Source organism: Anser brachyrhynchus (assembly GCF_964034855.1).
Source record: "Anser brachyrhynchus genome assembly, chromosome: 2".
NCBI classification, from domain to species: Eukaryota; Metazoa; Chordata; class Aves; order Anseriformes; family Anatidae; genus Anser; species Anser brachyrhynchus.
Window position 1 is genome coordinate 104,845,142 of NC_137695.1, and position 19,875 is coordinate 104,865,016.

At 40.3% G+C, this 19,875-nt stretch overlaps 2 long non-coding RNA genes across 2 annotated transcripts; one reads left to right on the forward strand and one right to left on the reverse strand.

Annotated features, from left to right (window-relative positions):
- Positions 1-861: 861 nt before the first annotated feature.
- LOC308189615 lies at positions 862-4,046 on the reverse strand. The gene is made up of 3 exons (XR_013946474.1): positions 3,763-4,046; positions 3,006-3,117; positions 862-1,965 (listed from the first exon to the last, which is right to left on the reverse strand). It is a non-coding gene; the product is annotated as an uncharacterized lncRNA (long non-coding RNA).
- Positions 4,047-9,605: 5,559 nt separating this feature from the next.
- On the forward strand, positions 9,606-18,644 carry LOC308191191. Its single transcript, XR_013947784.1, has 4 exons — positions 9,606-9,697; positions 10,407-10,477; positions 13,205-13,364; positions 17,416-18,644. It is a non-coding gene; the product is annotated as an uncharacterized lncRNA (long non-coding RNA).
- Positions 18,645-19,875: the final 1,231 nt, after the last annotated feature.

A 19,875-nucleotide genomic window follows, 5' to 3' on the forward strand; every position in this document is an offset into this window, starting at 1 on the left:
TTCGTATTTATCATTCACATTTCTAATAATGATTAACTTGGATAAGAATTCTTCATGGCTTTGTGACATTGTACCTGCTAAAGTTTTCATCTTAAATATGGATTTGTATAAAGGACTTCACAGTTCATGCATAATAAAGCATGAAAAACCATGGTTGCTTTCACTCACACTACCGTTTATTTTTTAGCTTACTTATCAGTAATTTTTCTGTTCATATGAGGTTTATGATTATAAGCAAAATTTTTCAATTTATTGAATAGCTTCTTTAGTAATGCTTAAAATGTTCAGGAAGCTCTGCAGCATAAGAATGCAACCATCTACCACTTAGGCTACACTACTTTATGATAATATGTAATATAAACATAACAGACATGTGCTTAAGGAATGAATGATCCTGTTCTCATGTAGAACACCACAGCACCATAGCACCACTAGCAGCCATTGCTGGTGACTACCTTGTCTTGAATCATTTTTACAGATGTTCAAACATTCAAAAACCATTTGATGCAAACTAATAACTGATTAATAGTTGCATATTAAATAATGTTAATTCTCTTATTTTACCTATGCAATTTTTCCTACTTTATGCATAGTCATTCAGTTGGATATACTAATTGTTCCCATCAGTCTAATAGCTTCCATTGAAAGTAAAAGTATCTTCAATTTAATGGTTATTTTATTCCGTAATTCCGTGTTATTTGTTTTTATAAAAATCTGAGTAACTTTGAATAACCTTTATAAAGATTTGAAATAATTTTAAAAGTATTCTTTTAAAAAATGAACAAATTAGTAACTCACCTCAGAGAAGATAATTGTTTACAGCAGACTTTCCAGCAAATAATACAGGATAAGTTCCTTAAAAATAATATATTTTAGAAAAATATTGTGCAGATTTTCACCTCTTTGGAAAAATATAGTGTTTTGATATAATAGCAAATGAGAAAAAAAAAATCATGGGTGTCAAAGACCACAAAATACAAACATTATTAATGGATCAAAGAATGTCATTATCTTTCTGTTTCAATATGATTTTTTTTTAAGAAATGAATTTGTGGGTTTCATATCATGCTGCAAAATTACTAGGACACCTTCCCTGGAAAGAGTAGGCATTTCAAGAGCATACATCATAACTGTAATTTTACTCATACAAGTACTGCTATGGTATTCAGGGCCATTAGTGATGTTTAAAGTCAGTGTTTCACTGCTTTGCTGAATTTAAGCTCCAGATATAGTAAAAAGATACTTTCAGTTCAGCTTTGAACATAGAGAAGAACATAATAAGTTCTTAGATAAGTGTTTTAGGGATTAAAAAAAAAAAACTGAGAATGGAGCCATCTGTTAAGTACTTCAAAATATGGAAAAGTTAGACCGTCCCTGCCCCAGAAAGAGGACTATTGAAAAACACTTGCTCACGCATGCTGAAAGAACAGAGAGAGTTGTCAAGCAGTGTCAGTACCATAATTATGGTGGATGTTGTTTAATGAACTAACCAAGGGAGGAGGAGAAAAGTAGGAGGAAGTTAGTTGTAGATTACAAGACACCAAGGAAGAAGAAGTCAGTTAGATGAAACAAGGGACAGAATTTGGGTGATGTTCAAAGGGAGCCACTAACCAGCACAGGACAGAGCACATACAGCAAAAGAACTGCAGAAATATGTTAGCTGTTCCTAATTCTTATATTTCCAGTTCATCTGCTTGACTGTTTTTTCTCTTCTGTACCACACAGTTGCAAGACTAAGGAAAGGAAAAAGAAATGAATAAAAATATGTTTAGAAGATAGCTGGCTCTTGGGCAGTTCTGTAATTAGGGGTGTTTGACATTTCCACATTTTGGATCTTGGGCAGGATATAAAATGTCCAGTTTACATCTAGGACTGGCTCCTTCTTTTTCCTCATAACTTCAGTTTACAAAGTCAAACATCATTTGAGAATGTATCCTTTCTGGGATGACTGATACAATTTCCCACCTAAAGAAAAACAAACAAACAAACAAACAAACAAACAAAAACAACAGGGATTTAATTGGAAGTGATTAATTAAAATGCCAGTGCATCAACTTTTATTTTAAGAACAGTTATTGTGGGGAAAATTATTCTCCAATTCACCACTGCAATGATAAATAATGCCGATCTATTTTTGGTTTTGTTTTCTTACTCCCACTGTTTCTAAAGCAGATACAGATAAGTACCATGATGAAGGGAAGAGTCTGAAATGAGCAGATACCTATTTATCCCTTCATATTTATGTAAAGTCAACAGGAGGAAATTATTCAAACATAATTGGATCTAAGAATTATTTAAACTTATCTTTTGGATCTAATCTGTATGTTTCTGGGCTAACTATATGTTTTCTAAGAAAAATGCTGCTGTATAGTTTTTCTTTTCACTTGAGTGCTGAATCAGTGATTATGCTGGACTCAGTTTCCTTTACATAAAAGACTAAAATGCTTTTGGTCTAATATCACTCACTTATTAGATCTGTATGCAAAGTCTGGTTTTCTTGAATATAGTAGAAAGCAAGCAAAATGGTCATTTTCTTAATCACAAGTCTCCTGTATGCATCTACAATAAATTCAGTACTTGAGGAACTGTCTATCTTCAGAAACACTTCTCAGAATTCCATTTTCTGCCTTCCCCACTCTAATTCACGTATTTCAATAAAACATGCTTTTAATGATTTGATTTTATCTGTATTAAGCCTGCACAGTCCCAGCCATTTGTTTTAATGCCTCCAATAGCAATCTTTTACCATCTACAGATATTTCATTAGATAAAGGTACTTAATCAGTTCTGCCTGTGGTCTGCAAAAGAGAAAGTGAGTGGCACACCTATTCACTTTAACAAGGTCTGTGATTCTTTCAGAATCAATGATTCCTGTTCTTAGCAGTATGGTGTTCTGTCACACCATACTGTTCAAGCATGCCCAAAAAGCAGATAGTCACTCATTCAGTTCTGGCACAGAAACACCACTCTTTTTCCCTTTTCCCTATAGTAATCTGTATTCATACCTCTTCCAAATACTTTTGAACTCTAAATCAGCTCCTATATTCATCAGCCTTTTGTCATTTTCCATCAGTTGAGCAATGTTCAAGTTCTAGATTTTATCTTGTCTTCCTTTTTCTTCAAAAAAAATATATGAAAAAATAGCAAAATATACCATTGCTCAAAAAAAAAAAAAAAAAAAAAGCAAAGGTGGATCTTGGAACAAGCCAACATATAATACCTTGCTGGAGGTCTCACTATGACAAAATACCATTTGGAAAAAAACAACACAACTTCATTTTTTTCCATGAATGTAATGCCGTAGAATTATGGTACTCTTGCAGGTTCTGTTATAAACCCATTTGAAGAGAAAGGTAATTCAAATTTCATTCCATAAGCTAAGAAGAAAAAATAAATCATAAGAACACCACCACCACAGAAATCCTTTGCTTGATTTCTTTTTGGTAGTTCAAAGACAACAGAAAAAAAAAAAAAAAAGTCTTATTAATGAATGTATCTGAGGAATGTGGCTATTACTAAATTCTTTCTATTTTTAAGAATTTTAGGATTAACCAGAAATTAAAACTGGTGCAAATAATATGGTACGTCAATAAAATATAAAACCATGTGTTATATTTGTTACAAATTAGTGGAAAGATCTACAATATTATTTGAATGTTTAAACAAATGCATTTTACAAACAGGTAAAGGCAGATAATAGATGCTATGGGAAGACACTAACAGAGAGTAAAATGGACAATGGCACACATTATCCTTTCCTACCTTTTTCCCAAGTGTTTTGATCTAAGCTTATTCTAGTTAAAGCAGAAGTTTGTATCTGTGATCTGCTTTACAAGCATGATACTAAATTAAAATCTATATATATTTTAGAAATAGCAAGTCAAAGTAATGTCTAACTGTGTTTTCCCAGAAACTGCCAAAGTTGTATTCATTGCATTCTCATGTTAAGATATCTTATTTTCAAACAATCTTTCCATGTCATTTGGTTTAAATTGGCTTCATTTCCTCAAACATTTGCCAGGTGGTGATGTTTTCCTAAGCTAGGATTTAACCCTTCAAAACTTGTAAGGCTTTCTTCTGCAGGCATTACTGGGGGTGGAGGAGGGCTTTGGTTCCATGCAGATATCAATAAAGGCTCTGCATATGCTCAAGAATATGAAGAGAAGTCCATTCTAGCATTCTTGCTCTCTTTCCTAAGGTCATGGTGCTAGTGATCTTACCAGGAACAGCACAGGCCAGTTCTGGACACTCATTTAAGCAGTGGTCATACCTGGAGTACTGCTTACAGTCCATACCCATGTGTTTCTTTCGGGAAGTGGATCCCAAGCCTTGGGATCCCAATTATACTAGTTTCTCAAATGATACTAGTTCCGGGATACATTACGTAAAACCAGCTGAACTGGAAAGGACTAATGACTCTGTGTTTGAGAAGCAGATCTTCATCATACTGAAGTCCTTCTGTCTGTGTTTGGTCACCAGAGGGTTAGCCTGGAGAGTTTCAGAGCCACCAGCACAGTTGGACTGTGTGTGTGTGTGTTGTAATAACTGAGGCTTGAGAGGCGCTTTCTCACTCACACGCCAACCAAGTGTTCATCTGGAGTGACAGTCAGGCATCGGCCCCTGCTGTCTGTGCTTCTGCCAGATAAAATGTCACATCTACATAAATGGTGAGAGAGGCTTTTTCCCCAAGTCCCTCCCATCCTCCTACAGAGGATTCCCTGAGCAGGGCAGGGCAGAGCAGGTGGTAAAGGCTCCCTCTCTCCCTCTGATTAGAAACATTTTGTTCAGTCACAGCAGGGGAAAGACAGAGATAGACAAAGTATAAAACAACTGGAGAAACACAACCAACAGGAGAGGGTTAGATGGAAGCTGTCACAGGGGGTCTACTAGAGATGATACAAACCTAACTGGGAATATTGAGGTCAATTATACATTGGCCTCCACTGACTAAATTTTTAATGAAAGCATGAATCTTGCTAGTAAATGTCCCCATCATTTGTTGAAACATTCTGATCAAATAACATGTTGAAACTTCAAAAGAAACACAAATTATTTTACAGTTTGGGGAGGTGGGGTGAATTGTGATAAAGATCAGGAATTTCCAATGAAACAGAAATTCCCAATCTCAGCTGGCGGTGTCAGGTGACATACCAAGGGTTGCACTAAGTCTGCATGCAGAAGAGGTCTGGAATCTTTTTTTTAAAGTAATTCTGTTTGTGCACCCCCATTACAGTAATCAGGGCTCTTTGAATAGTTGTGTGGTTCTGGGTAGTTTTGGTTTCCAGCTCAAAGATAAAAATGTTGTCCTTCAGAGGACACCAATGTGCTCCTGTGGCTTATCAGGAGGAAAATTCACCCCTACTGTCTTTCATACTGTGACATGGGGGAAATTGAGTGTTCTTCTGTTTCTCACCTCTTCCAATGACCCTGCACCCTGCTAAGCCTCCTGATCAGAAGAACAAGCCTTGTGTGTGGTGTGAGAGGGCCCCAAACACTCATGCTCCCAGAGAGTTGTTAGTAAACAGCTTCCCAGAGCCAGGGTGCTGCTTAGATGAAAGTGAGTAGAAAAAGAATATTCTTCAAAATGTGTTCCATGCCTTGTTTCAGATATATGTAAATTATGACAATTACGTGGCTCTCCAGCTGAACATGAAGCTAAGGCAGTAGTAATGAATAAAGTTTTCTATATTATCCTGATTTAGCCTTTGTCCATAATAAAGCTCTGGCTAACAGGTCAATTCAAAGCAGGTCTCTAGGGACACCGTGAAACAAATGCTTTCATTACACCATAAAAGTCTCAGCAAAAAGCAGGGAAATTAAGTAAATCTACTGTGGATGTTAGTGTCATCAGAACATTATCCAAGGAAATTAGACACATTACTGGGGAAAAGCATGAGACCGGGAGAAAACCCCCACAAAATCAACAATTAACAGTACACATTTTAACCACTGTGGCCAAATTTATTGCCTGTTATTTCCTGAGTTCAGAAAAATTGTCAGCAGCCACAAAACACCTGGAGTTTAGATTACTATGTGTTAAATTGTGTTTATGTACTTGTAAAGCAGTGCTACATTGCTATTGGTCTTTTAAAAGTCTCTTCTCTAAGAAGCTCCCCAGAGTTACCATGTGTGAAAAAACCTTTTACATTCAAATTTGTGAGTGTTTTCTATATGCCTGAGAAGTCCATCTTTTTCAAAAAGAGATATTTATAAGGGGCATCATTACATGAAAATAGAGGGCAGAAATACTTCTTTAAATACTATATTCATTTTCAAAATTGGGCTTAAAAATGTTGATTTCTGGCCATTATTTTGTACTGCTTTGTAAAGTAGAGATCACACTTCAGAGAAACAAAGGAGAGTAAGCTGGAAGCAACTTGAAATGGCAGTCTTATCCATTCCACTTCTGTGAGGCTGTATGTGTGTGCCACACATCCAGACCATCTCTGGCTACTCATTAGAGTACTCTGGTTACTCATATAGACTCTGTTTCTTTGAAAAAGCAAATTAATTTAAAAAGTAATAGATTCTGTTACAACAGATATAACTGTCATTCATTGTACCTTGAAAGCATCATTTTGAATCAGTATATTCTATTAATTAAAACAAACATTTATTAAATATGCTAATAAAGAGCAACAACTTTTCAGAGTATGCCAAAGACATAACTTTACAATGGTCCATGTTACAGTGCTGTCAGATTCCATGACTTCACTGTAGGACCAATACATTCGTCCTCTAAAATAAAGCTAGTTTATTTTCTTATAGCAGGCATTTATACACATGGTATTGCTCTCAGATTGACTTTGGAGATAACCTAAAAATAATTCCACTTTTACCAGCCATAGTACTGATATTATAACATTGCTTTCACAACATTATTGTGAGGGTTGTATTAGCCTTACATCATAAACCCCTCTTTCTCAGGATTTTATAGCCATACTTTATACTGTGCTCCAAACTCATATTTGCTAAAAAAAAAAAAAAAAGTTATACAGTTTCACAGAAGTCTGAATATATCTATAGTATTCATTTTCTCTGTTCTCTGTGCAAAAAGATAAAAGGTGTTTAGATGTACACATATATGTGTATATATGTAATATATATGCAGTTGCACATATAAATAGTTATATACATACTTATGTTTAATCACCCTCTCTATATACATATATATGTAAGCACACCCCCCATAGACATAGGCATAGGCATAGGTATAGGCATAGACCTGCTTGTGCTGACATAATTCCAAAATACTTGATTCAACATCTCCTCTGCTCATCTCATTTTTCACTGCTTATAATACCAAAGTGGTGTTGTTAGCAACAGACTAATCTCTATCCATGGTCATCTCTGAGACTGAGGTTACTCTGCCTTAGTGAAGGGACAGGGAGAGGAGTCAGACAAGGAGAGACCCTGCGTGACAATTCTATTAGTTGAAATTGTCTCCTGAAAATATTCCCCACAAAGCCTTATGTTTGTGCTAAAGATTCAGAGAGAGGGGCCTGGCTGTTGTCATTGTCACCGCTTGGCAGCACCCACACAGGAAGAGACCTGACTTGAAAGGTTCTGCAGCTTTAGCAGATCAAGGCAAGGATTTTAGGTTCTCAGATGACCTCTTCTGGTTCTTGAACCAAGCTCTGGTCGGGTCACCCAATATAGCAATCTTAGTGCTCTGAGTGCCTGTTTGCTTCCCGTTAGTCATTTGCCACATCCAGACCTGTTTAAAACTCCTAATGCATTCTCAGGCCAAAAGTGATGTTTGGTCAAATGGGAACCAGAAAGAAGATGAGTAAACCACAGCTATGACCTTAAGCTTAAGCTATGATCAGCTGCCTTCAGATGTCCTCTTTAACAGAATACTGAATGCAGCTAGTATTAGTTTTGCTAGGTGAGCCACTATTCCGTGATCTCTGGTTTAGTACTTGTTCCAGTGAACAAGACTTAGAAATGGGTCTGCCTGACAGAATTCAACTATCTGAAGATGTGGTATGTAAAATCAAGAGCTGTATTCATTCCTTTGTCTACCTTAATGTGACACAAAGCAAGCGGTTCATTTAAGGTTTACAGTATTGCATGTGATTTTTTTTTTAATTAATCAACATTTTTCCAATGCTTTTCAATAGAATTATTTATTGCATGTGTTTATGTGTTATACAGGTCTGGCTTGTGAGATGCCTGGTTAGATGCCTTTTCTCATCATGATTTTGTCACTGTAGTCCATACATTAATCCATCTAGACTAAGTTAACTTCATAACAAACTGAATATGGTTTTGTTTTTCAAAAACTAGGATATGCATAATTCTTCAGCCTTTTTCCCAATGGGATGTCCTTTAATTGGAGCTGTTGTAGAATGTGGACTTTTTTTTAAAAAAGCTTCTGGGAAGTGGAGAACATATGGACAATTTTCACACTTACATTAGTTGTAACACTTTTTGTTTTTTTGTCTTTTTCATTGCCATATTCTTAATATTATTAATGCACAGCTTCTTAGCATTCATTTTAAGTGATGGAGAATAATTATTGGAGGTTAAAGTACATGGATTCTGAATTGTACTGAACATATTTTGACCTTGCTTACACTTGCAACTAAACTACTCAGTGACAGTTTCACTCACCTGTTTTCAACCCACACCACCAGTAATTGATTGTTTTGCCAGTAAAGGCTCAAGAGACCATAAGTTACACAACAGGAAAAGCCTTGACACCTAATAATACAGAAATCAGTCTCTTAGTGCAAGGTATGACATGAACAGATAGCTAGAAATTGTACAGCTCCTCAGTATTTCTTGGTGTGTACCACAGAGTGTAAAGTTAACAACACTATTTTTACCAACTGGGAGGTGTAAATTATTTGATTGCATTTGTATGGTGAATATCATGAGCAGCAGTATTATAGTCTGCACTTTTCAAAATCAAGCAATAGTGGAGAAAGACTGATAAGCTCTTCAACTGCCAAAAACTGTCACAGAGCCATTGACTTGATGTAGTTACAACTGCTCCAAGCTTTTGTTAATAATCAGAGGCAAATATCTAAAAACTGCTCTGAACTATTGTTCTTTTCTTAAAGTTAAACCTGAACTGGTATTTTGAAGTGTTTGAAGACAAACCTAAACTAAATGTAAATATCTTCAGGTGTGCCTCAACTGAAACCAGGACTGCATTGAAAAATGCATTGGTTGTGGTATATATTTTCTTTTCTTTTGGTGTTAAAACACCTTAATGCAAATGAATACTCCAGACACAGTGTTTCTTAAAATGTTTATGTCAGATTTATCTTCCTTTTGATGCATATCCACCACATTAACCTTTTATCTGGGGCTATAGGTCTACATGTAAGACAAATGTAACTAATAATAATTATAGTTGCATTTGCTCAATGGTTAACAGGCTTGGAGAAAACAAAGTTCATCCGACATTTTAATGTTTGTAGACTGCAAAGATTATTATTGCTGCTTATTCATGTTCCTAATTAAGAAATCTGAAATTAAGGGCAATGTTCTTCCTTAGATATAATTAAAACAGTATTTCACAGAATAGTGCCTGAATTTCCTTATCTCACTCTGTGCCAATTAACTTGGCCCCGTTTGCTTGCTAAAGTGGCTGGGCCAATTTAATTAGCCTGACTTCACTCTCTGATTCTGTATCTGAGCATTACAGAGCTGGTGTTTAGCTCCATGGAGTGACCATAATGAATCAGTATGTATTTGGGGAGTAATTGCTTTAGTAATGAGAAAGGACAAAACAACAGTCCATATCATTATGTCAGCTTTAAAGCAGACTTTCTTGTGTGAGGTCAGTTGTATAACAGAGCCCACAGTTTTAGTATATTGTTAGGTCCCACTAGCATTTCTGGCGTGTGTGTGAGAAACCCTAACAGAGAAACAAAGTGATACAGTGATAGGTGTCATAACTCATAAAACTAGATCAAGATTGTAAAAATAATGTAAAAACCACTGATAAAGCTGATAAAGCTGCTTAAAAGACTGGGTAAAATAAAATCCACCAGACTGATGGGTTTTAGCATTACGGGGCGGGGGGGGGGGGGGGGTGTGCGGCGGAAGGGGGGGTGGAAACAGACAGACAAAATCACAAAATTCCTAGAATTAGAATACTTATCATTTATTTAGTGTGTTTCACCTTCTAAATGTTTTGTAAAGATTTTATTCTGCCCAAGATTATTGTGACATCATTACTGTTTTTATTAATAACCTTTTTATGCATTTAGTTACTTTTTCTGAAAGACAAGATTGAGAAAGATAGTTGGAGAACTTCTAAGAGATATTTGTGCCATATATTAGTCTGGCACAGGTCAGTTATCTGGAGATAAGAGAAATGCCACTCACAGGAGGAAGATGGAATTCTGCTTAGCTTTGGCAAACTGATTTCTAATTTTTCCTTACCACAGGGTATATCCTAACACCGTCTGGACTCATCACCATACCTGCCAGTGGATGTAAATCAGAGACGGGCAAGGAAGTAAGAGTATTGCACTGCTCAAATCAGGGATATAGGGAGGGGATGATTTCTTCAGTGTAGAAGCTAATGTTCTGCCTAGCCATGTTATATTCAACCCAAGGCTGATGACGTGGGAGGGCAATATTTCATATCTACTCCTCTACTGTAGTCAAAGAAAGGTGAGGTAAAATCTGGTTTCAAAAGACATACCAGTATCGTAGAACAATTTTAATGCCAAAAGTGAATTTATGGCTCAGACTTTCCTAGTTCCCTAGTTCCCCTACCCTTCTCGGTGACTTGATATCTCTGAACTCTAACCTCTAAGGCAGAAATACAATCTGTACACACTCTCAGATCTATTTAAGCTAATGAGTAGCTAGCAGTGGACCTGATAGGGTTCCTTTGCAGAGAGATCCTACTCATTGTGTTGGTATTGGTGGTGGTACTAAGCTGTTGTGCATACTTGTCCATATAGATCTTTTACTTGCTGTAAATGAGGGGAAAAAAAAAAAAAAAGTTTTCCGACATGTATATAAATCCAAAGTACAAAAGAAAAAAAAAAAAGGAGGAAAAAAAAAAGAAAGTGCAGTTCCTAGAATGAAATTCATGCTACTGTCAGTGAGAAAGGTAGACTGAGATTAGAGAATTAGAGAGGGGGGCAAGTTTTCACAGCCCTATCATGTGTATGAGTATAGTAGGTATCCTCCCAAAAGCTACTGGTATTCTCAATGATTCAGGAGAATCTGGACACATGTAAAGATAGTCAGTGGATATTGGCAGTTCAGTAAAACCATCAGCTGTATTTTCTTTAGAGTGAATTCCTTTTAGGAATTTCCTTTTAGGAAAAGCAATGCAATTTATACACACTTCTCTTCATTTATAGTTTGAATTAAGTCTGAGATATGGTATTTGATCTCCTGTTCTGCCTTTGGAGACAAAATAACATTTTGTGATTTTTCATCTTTTGGTCAATTCATCTTCATGAACTTTTCTTTTCTAAATATTTGCTTTACAAGACTATACAGATAGCAGTCAGGAAGCCACAGAACTCAGGTTTCTTCAAGGTGCCATTCAGGAACAACACCAAAACTCCACAGCTAGATTCATAGCCTACCTGCAGTTATAAATGGGAAGAGAGAGAAATTATGTAAAACCGACATCGGCTGACATTTAAAACTAGGCTTAGCATGGACTTGGAAATTACAAGCTGAAGATTGTGAAACGGAATTAGAAAAATAGAACCATTCCATTCTGCCTTCCTCTTACAGTTAAGACTGCGTAAACACAACACCATGACACGTATGCAAATAATGTAACATCCTTTTCTCTCAAGACTAGTAAGTGCACTCGTGTAGGGTACCGCTCTCCTTCAAAAATGGCCAAAGCTGAAATGAAAAAAAGCATTGCATCTCATTTTATGAACCAGCATGACTCAGTGGCAATTTAGGCATACACAACTAGGTGATGTGGGAATCTTGTGACTGAAGACCTCTAATAGTTGATTTGCTTTTATTTCGGTTAACACGGTTTTGAGTCATTAGGCAATTCAGATTAGGAAAAGCTCGCTTTCCCCTGGCAGTTTACATTTTACAATTGAAGCTGAAGAGAGAAAGAAGAAAGAAGAATATACAAAAACAGAACACATAAGATTTATGAATGTCCTATTATGTTTTATTATTAAACTTCATTAATATGTAAAATTCAGTAAATGACACATATCATCATCTCAGCTGGTAAAAGACATACTGGGTTTCCAGAAGGTTATCAGCCCAAGATAAGTGTGTCTATAGTGTGCAACCACAGCAGTCACTCACTGGTGGTGTTTTGTATTTTATTTTTCCTAGACTAGTCTATTTGTATGGACTATATGTACATATGCTTCAATATTTAAGTAACAGAGCCTAAAATATTTGTCATCGTTAGCTACCACAGTTTTATCAGTTCCTTCAGTTTTTCAGTTTGAATACTTATACAAACATCTGGGATAGGTTTTGCAATTCCTACATTAAAAATCTTTTTTTAAAAGTTGTATCTATGTCTATTTTTCCCCTATGCCTTCTGGTTATTGTAGCCAATAATTTCTGTTCATAGATCTACAGCTTTCTAAATTGTGTGGAGTTTAATTTGATTAGTTTATAATTATACTTGTAACAACAAATATCATTTTTTTATTAATGTGCTGTCTTTATTTGCTAAGCATTGCATGTAATTCAGACCTTTTTTGCATTTCTGCAAAGAAGGAAAACACTCAACTGAATTAACATGCATTAAGAGTCATAAATAGCTCACTGGCTGGGGACTAAATGTGGTTATGCCTGTGTCATATGGTCGTTACACAGTCAGATAGTTAGAAAATGAAATCTGAGGTTCTGATAATATTCATATACTTAAATGTGAATATCTCAGCCCAGTCTATGTCAGTGTTGTTGATGATCATAAGTTTAGTTCTTTTTTTGTTGTTGTTTACACCTAATTCACACCAAAAGGACCCTTGATGTAAATCAAATTAATCTGAATTATCAGTAGGCTTAGTAAATGCATACTAGATATGCAATCTACTATAGTATTCTTCAGGGACGGTTGGACCAGATGATCTTGGAGGTCGTTTCCAAACTTAATGATTCTATGGTTCTATAAATATACTTTTGTTTTAATTTGCACCATCCTTGATTAACAGTAGTCAATTAAGGTACCCCTTGTTTTAGTTTTTGTTTTTAACAAATACAACATTATTTTTTTTATCACCAGATGTGAAAAATTTAGTTGAAATCGGAAAGGAATATCAGAATTACTGATTAGATCATACTGTGTGTCTTTCCTCATGTCCAACTTGTATATGCAAAATATCTACAGTGGAAGCACCATTTAGAGCTTTGAACAACAAGTTCTTGTTCATCTGCAAACAGAGGTACACTTTTACAAGCATATATTTAAACCTGGACAGGCATGTCTATGATTGACTTGATGAATTATCATTTACATATGGAACGCACAAAGCAACAGCTTAGGCAAAGAAGAAAAGGAGTTTGAAAAGTAGAAAGAGGCAAAATAGAACTTGTCTTCATGAGCAAAACAATCATTGTTCTGCTTTTCAAACCAAAATTACCAAATTATTTTACAAAGAACATATAAGTAAATAAGGCCAATAGCAATCAAAAATAATTTGCTCAGCCATGCAAAGCTGAAAATATTATTTTCCATTGTTGATTTTTTCGATGTGAAACTGCCTGAAGATATATAGGTAGATAGATGTAGATAGATGATATAGATTAGATGTAGATAGATAGATCTATCTATCTGTCCGGAGAGGACATGGAAAGCTCGCGTGGTTAATAGATGGCTCAGAGGCTGGTGCCAGCACAGAAATTTTGTTTTTTTTCACCATGGGGAGCTTTACTCGGCACCCGGCCTGATGGCCCCAGATGGGTCCTTATCTCCAAGGGGAAAACGGATCCTAGGCCAGGAGCTGGCGGGACTCATAGAGAGCGCTTTAAACTAGGTAAGAAGGGGGACGGGGCTCAAACAAGGCTTGTTGGAGCTGTGCCGGGGGAAACAATGGCTAGGCCGGGGAAGAAGGCGATGGCCCAGCTGAAGTGCATCTACACTAATGCACGCAGCATGGGTAACAAACAGGAGGAGCTGGAAGCCATCGTGCAGCAGGCAGGCTACGACTTGGTTGCCATCATGGAGACGTGGTGGGACCACTCCCACGACTGGAGTGCTGCAATGCCTGGCTATCGGCTCTTCAGGAGGGACAGGCAGCACAGAGGGGGTGGTGGCGTGGCTCTCTACATTAGAGAATCTTTTGATGTTGATGTTGTGGAACTCCAGGCTGGGAATGATAAGGTTGAATCCCTGTGGGTTAGGATCCGCGGGAAGGCCGGCAAGGCTAGCTTCCTGGTCGGGGTCTGCTACAGACCGCCGAACCAGGATGAGGAGACGGATGAGGAGTTTTATAGGCAACTGACAGAAGTTGCAAAATCGTCGGCGCTTGTCCTCGTGGGGGACTTCAACTTCCCGGACATATCCTGGAAACACAACACGGCACAGAGAAAGCAGTCTAGGAGGTTTCTGGAGAGTGTGGGAGATAGCTTCCTGACGCAGCTGGTCAGTGAACCTACCAGGGGTGGTGCCCCGCTAGACCTTCTCTTCACAAACAGAGAAGGACTGGTGGGAGATGTGGTGGTCGGAAACTGTCTTGGGCAGAGTGACCATGAAATGGTAGAGTTCTCTATTCTTGGCGAGGCCAGGAAGGGGACCAGTAAAACTGCTGTATTGGACTTCCGGAGGGCTGACTTTGAGCTGCTCAGGACACTGGTTGGCCGAGTCCCTTGGGAGGCGGTTCTGAAGGGCAGAGGAGTCCAGGAAGGCTGGGCGCTCCTCAAGAAGGAAATCGTGATGACACAGGAGCGGTCCATCCCCACATGCCCAAAGACGAGCCAGCGTGGAAGAAGACCGGCCTGGCTCAACAGAGAGTTGCGGCTTGTGCTTAGCAGGAAAAAGAGGGTTTATAATCTTTGGAAAAAAGGGCGGGCCACTGAGGAGGACTACAAGGATGTAGCGAGGCTGTACAGGGAGAAAATTAGAAAGGCCAAAGCTCATCTGGAGCTCAATCTGGCTACTGCCGTTAAAGACAACAAAAAATCCTTTTACAAATATATCAACGCGAAACGGAGGACTAAGGAGAATCTCCATCCTTTACTGGATGCGAGGGGAAACCTAGTTACTAAGGATGAGGAAAAGGCTGAGGTGCTTAATGCCGCCTTTGCCTCAGTCTTTAGCGGCAATACCGGTTGTTCTCTGGATACCCAGTGCCTTGAGCTGGTGGAAGGGGATGGGGAGCAGGATGTGGCCTTCGCTATCCATGAGGAAATGGTTGGCGACCTGCTACGGAGCTTGGATGTGTGCAAGTCGATGGGGCCGGATGGGATGCACCCGAGGGTACTGAAAGAACTGGCGGAGGAGTTGGCCGAGCCGCTTTCCATCATTTATCGGCAGTCCTGGCTATCGGGGGAGGTCCCAGTTGACTGGCAGCTAGCCAATGTGACGCCCATCTATAAGAAGGGCCGCAGGGCAGACCCGGGGAACTATAGGCCTGTCAGTTTGACCTCAGTGCCAGGAAAGCTCATGGAGCACATTATCTTGAGTGTCATCACGCGGCACTTGCAGGGCAACCAGGCGATCAGGCCCCGTCAGCATGGGTTTATGAAAGGCAGGTCCTGCTTGGCGAACCTGATCTCCTTCTATGACCAAGTGACGCGCTTGGTGGATGAGGGAAAGGCTGTGGATGTGGTTTACCTTGACCTCAGTAAGGCTTTTGACACAGTTCCCCACAACATTCTCCTCAAGAAACTGGCTGCTCGGGGCTTGGACTGGCGTACGCTTCGCTGGGTTAGAAACTGGCTGGATAGCCGGGCCCAGAGAGTTGTGGTGAATGGAGTCAAATCTGGTTGGAGGCCGGTCACTAGTGGTGTCCCCCAGGGCTCGGTACTGGGGCCGGTCCTCTTTAATATCTTTATCGATGATCTGGATGAGGGCGTCCAGTGCACCCTCAGTAAGTTTGCAGATGACACCAAGCTAAGCGCATGTGTCGATCTGCTCGAGGGCAGGAAGGCTCTGCAGGAGGATCTGGATAGGCTGGAGCGATGGGCTGAGGTCAACTGTATGAAGTTCAACAAGGCCAAGTGCCGGGTCCTGCACCTGGGGCGCAACAACCCCAAGCAGAGCTACAGGCTGGGAGATGAGTGGCTGGAAAGCTGCATGGCCGAGAGGGACCTGGGAGTATTGGTTGATAGTCGGCTGAATATGAGCCAGCAGTGTGCCCAGGTGGCCAAGAAGGCCAACAGCATCCTGGCCTGCATAAGAAGCAGTGTGGCCAGCAGGTCTAGGGAAGTGATTGTGCCCCTGTACTCGGCTCTGGTGAGGCCGCACCTCGAGTACTGTGTTCAGTTTTGGGCCCCTCGCTACAGGAAGGACATGGACGTGCTCGAGCGAGTCCAGAGAAGGGCGACCAAGCTGGTGAGGGGTCTGGAGAACAAGTCTTACGAGGAGCGGCTGAGGGAGCTGGGCTTGTTCAGCCTGGAGAAGAGGAGGCTCAGGGGCGACCTTATCGCTCTCTACAGTTACCTTAAAGGAGGCTGTAAAGAGGTGGGGGTTGGTCTGTTCTCCTACGTGCCTGGTGACAGGACGAGGGGGAATGGGCGAAAGTTGCGACAGGGGAGTTTTAGGTTGGATGTTAGGAAGTACTTCTTTACCGAAAGCGTTATTAAGCATTGGAACGGGCTGCCCAGGGAGGTGGTGGAGTCACCATCCCTGGAGGTCTTTAAAAGACGTTTAGATGTAGAGCTTAGCGATATGGTTTAGTGGAGTACTTAGTGTTAGGTCGGAGGTTGGACTCGATGATCTTGAGGTCTCTTCCAACCTAGAAATCTGTGATACTGCGATACTGTGATAGATAGAGATATAGATCATATAGATATAGATATAGATTATATAGATATAGATGTAGATGATATAGATATAGATGATGTAGATATAGGTATAGGTATAGATATAGGTATAGGTATAGATAGATATAATTTCAGACTGTATATTGGGTTTACATGACAAAGTTTTGGTAGGGGTGGGGTTGCAGGGGTGACTTCTGTGAGCAGAGGACAGGGGCTGCCCTGTGCCAGACACAGCTGCTTCCAGCTGGTTACGAAGCATACCTGCCAATGGACAACAGTGAGCTCATCAGCTAAGCTGGTGGAGCTTCTGTGATAACATGTTTAAAAGAAAAAGAGAAAAAAAAAATAAATACTATACAGAAGCTGTGAGAGAGAATGAGAAAAATATGAGACAAACAGCCCTGCAGACACTAGTCAGAGAATGAGGGGGAGGAGGTGTTCCAGGTGCCAATGCAGACATTCCCTGTGAATCCCCACAAGACCATGGTAAAGCACATTTTCCCCCTGCAGCCCATGTCAGAGCAGACTTCTGCACTGCAGCTTATGGAAGACTGCACTGGAGCAGATACCAACAATGTGGCCTGTGGGAGACAAATGCTGGAGCAGTCTGTTCCTGAAGTACTTCACCCCATGGAAAAAAATGAATTCTGGAGCAATTCTTAAAAAACTGTATAGGAGGAACCCATGCTGGAGCAGTTTATGAAGGACTGAATCCAATGGAAGGGACTTCATACTGGAGCAAGGGAAGAGAGTGAGGAGGAAGGAGCAGGAGCAGCAGAGAGGAACCATTATAGACTGAACACAACCTCCACTCTCTTGTGCTGCTCCGAGGGCAGGAGATGAAAGAGAGGATCAGGAGTGATGCTGAGCCAGGGATTAAGAGGACAATGGGAGGAAAGCATTTTTAGTTTTGTTCATTTCTTACTGGCCTACTCTATTATTAATTGGCAATAAATTAAATTAATATTTTCCCAAGTCAAGTCTGGTTTGTCCATGATGGTAACTGGTGAGTGACCTCCTTGTTTTTAATTCTACCCACAAGATTTTCCATTATGTTTTCTCCTCCTGTCTTGCTGAAGAGGGAGAGTGACAGCGTGGAGCGGTGGGCACCTGGCAGCCAGCCAAAGTCAACCCACCACGGACGGAGAGAGAAAAATCTCCTCTACTCCACCACACATGAGACTCCTACGTTCTGAGTAAATTAAACAAAATCTTCTGTGGTTACTTCTACAAAATTTGCAGAGCTTCTCGTGAGAAGCTATGTGTTCTCAATTTTCCACAGTTTCAGCAAAACTTTTACATGAAGACCTCTACAGGGTTGATCTACATGGTTGATACAGTTACTTTTGCCCTTGATTGTTTTACTGCACAACTTTAGGTGCTCTGTAGTGCTTTGGGCCATTTCTGTAGAAAACGGTAGTATTTTCAACACAGATCTCCCATAACTAGACTGGTGGCAAAGTTGATGGACCAAAGTTAGAACTAACAGCTGAATGCAACTAAAATTTATATCCCACTTTCTACATTACAGCCACCTAAGAGGAAAAAGTCCATTAACCTGTCTCCAGGTTAGTAGAACTATTGTTGTGAGTGTACTAAACTGGATTTTGCCTTAATTCCTAAGAGGAAACTATCTAACCCCTACTCTTTTGGAATTTTCTTCAGTACATGTTTTGTATAACATTGAGATTCCCTCTCCTTCAATCTTCTACCACATTAACAATTTCCTTTCCTCTTTATTACCCAATAAATTTCATAAACTTACTGTGATATCACAGGGAGACTCACTCAATAGAGTAGAGCTTGATGTTTTTAAATGTTCGTCTTTCTCCTCATTCACTTCCTACATAAATAGTCAAAAAAATAAGTAAATACATTTAGATATCAGAGCATTGTATTTGGTTTACATAGCAAGGACTTGGTAGCAGGGGGGCTGCAGGAGTTGCCTCTGAGCAGAGCCCACCAGCTGCCCCATGTCAGATCAGAGCCAGATCCAGCTGGCTCCAAAAGGGACCCGCTGCTGGACAGAGCCAAGCCTGTGAGAGATGGTTTTTGTGCCTCTGTGAGAGCAGATTTAAGGAAGGGAAAAAAAAAATGATGCATTACAGCAGCTGGGAGAGAGGAGTGAGAATCAGCCCTGCAGACCCCAAGGTCAGCGCAGAAGGAGGGCAGGAGGTGCTCCAGGCAGGCAGCACAAGTTCCCTTGAGACCTGTATAGAGGCCTCTGGTGGAGCAGGCTGTCCCCCTGCAGCCCATGGGTCCCACACGGAGCAGATCTCCACGCTGCAGCCCGTGGAGGAGCCCCCGGTGGAGCAGGCGGATGTGGCCTGGAGGAGGCTGCGGCCCACGGAGAGCCCCCGCAGGAGCAGGCCCCGGGCCGGAGCTGCAGCCCGTGGAGAGGAGCCCACGAAGGAGCAGGGGGCCTGGGGGGAGTTGCCACCCGTGGGGGACCTGTGTTGGAGCAGTTTGCTCCTGGTGGATTGGCCCTGTGGTACGGAGCCATGTTGGAGCAGGTCTTGAAGTGCTGCTGCCTGTGGGCAGCCCCCACAGGCTCAGTTCAGGAAGGATGGCATCCAGTGTGAGGGACCACACCTGGAGCAGGGGCAGAGAGGGACTGTGAAGGAGCGGTGGAGGTGAAGCGTCAGGGACTGACTGCAGCCCCCTTTCCCCCTTCCCCTGTGCCTTTCGGGAGGGAGGAGGTAGAGAAAGGTATTTGGGGGGGAGGTGTTTTTAGTTTTTTGGGTTTTTTTTAGTATTTCACTGCTTAGCTTGTTAGTGATAGGCAATAAATTATATTAAACTCATTATGCTGAGTCTTTTTTTTTTCCATTACAGTAACTGTTGAGTGATCTCTCTGTCCTTATCTCAGCCCTTGAGCTTTTTCCATCCTATTTGCTCCCCCTTTTTCCTTTGAGAAGAGGGAGTGAGAGAGCTGTTGTGGTGGAGTTCAGCTGCTTAGAAGGGTAAAAA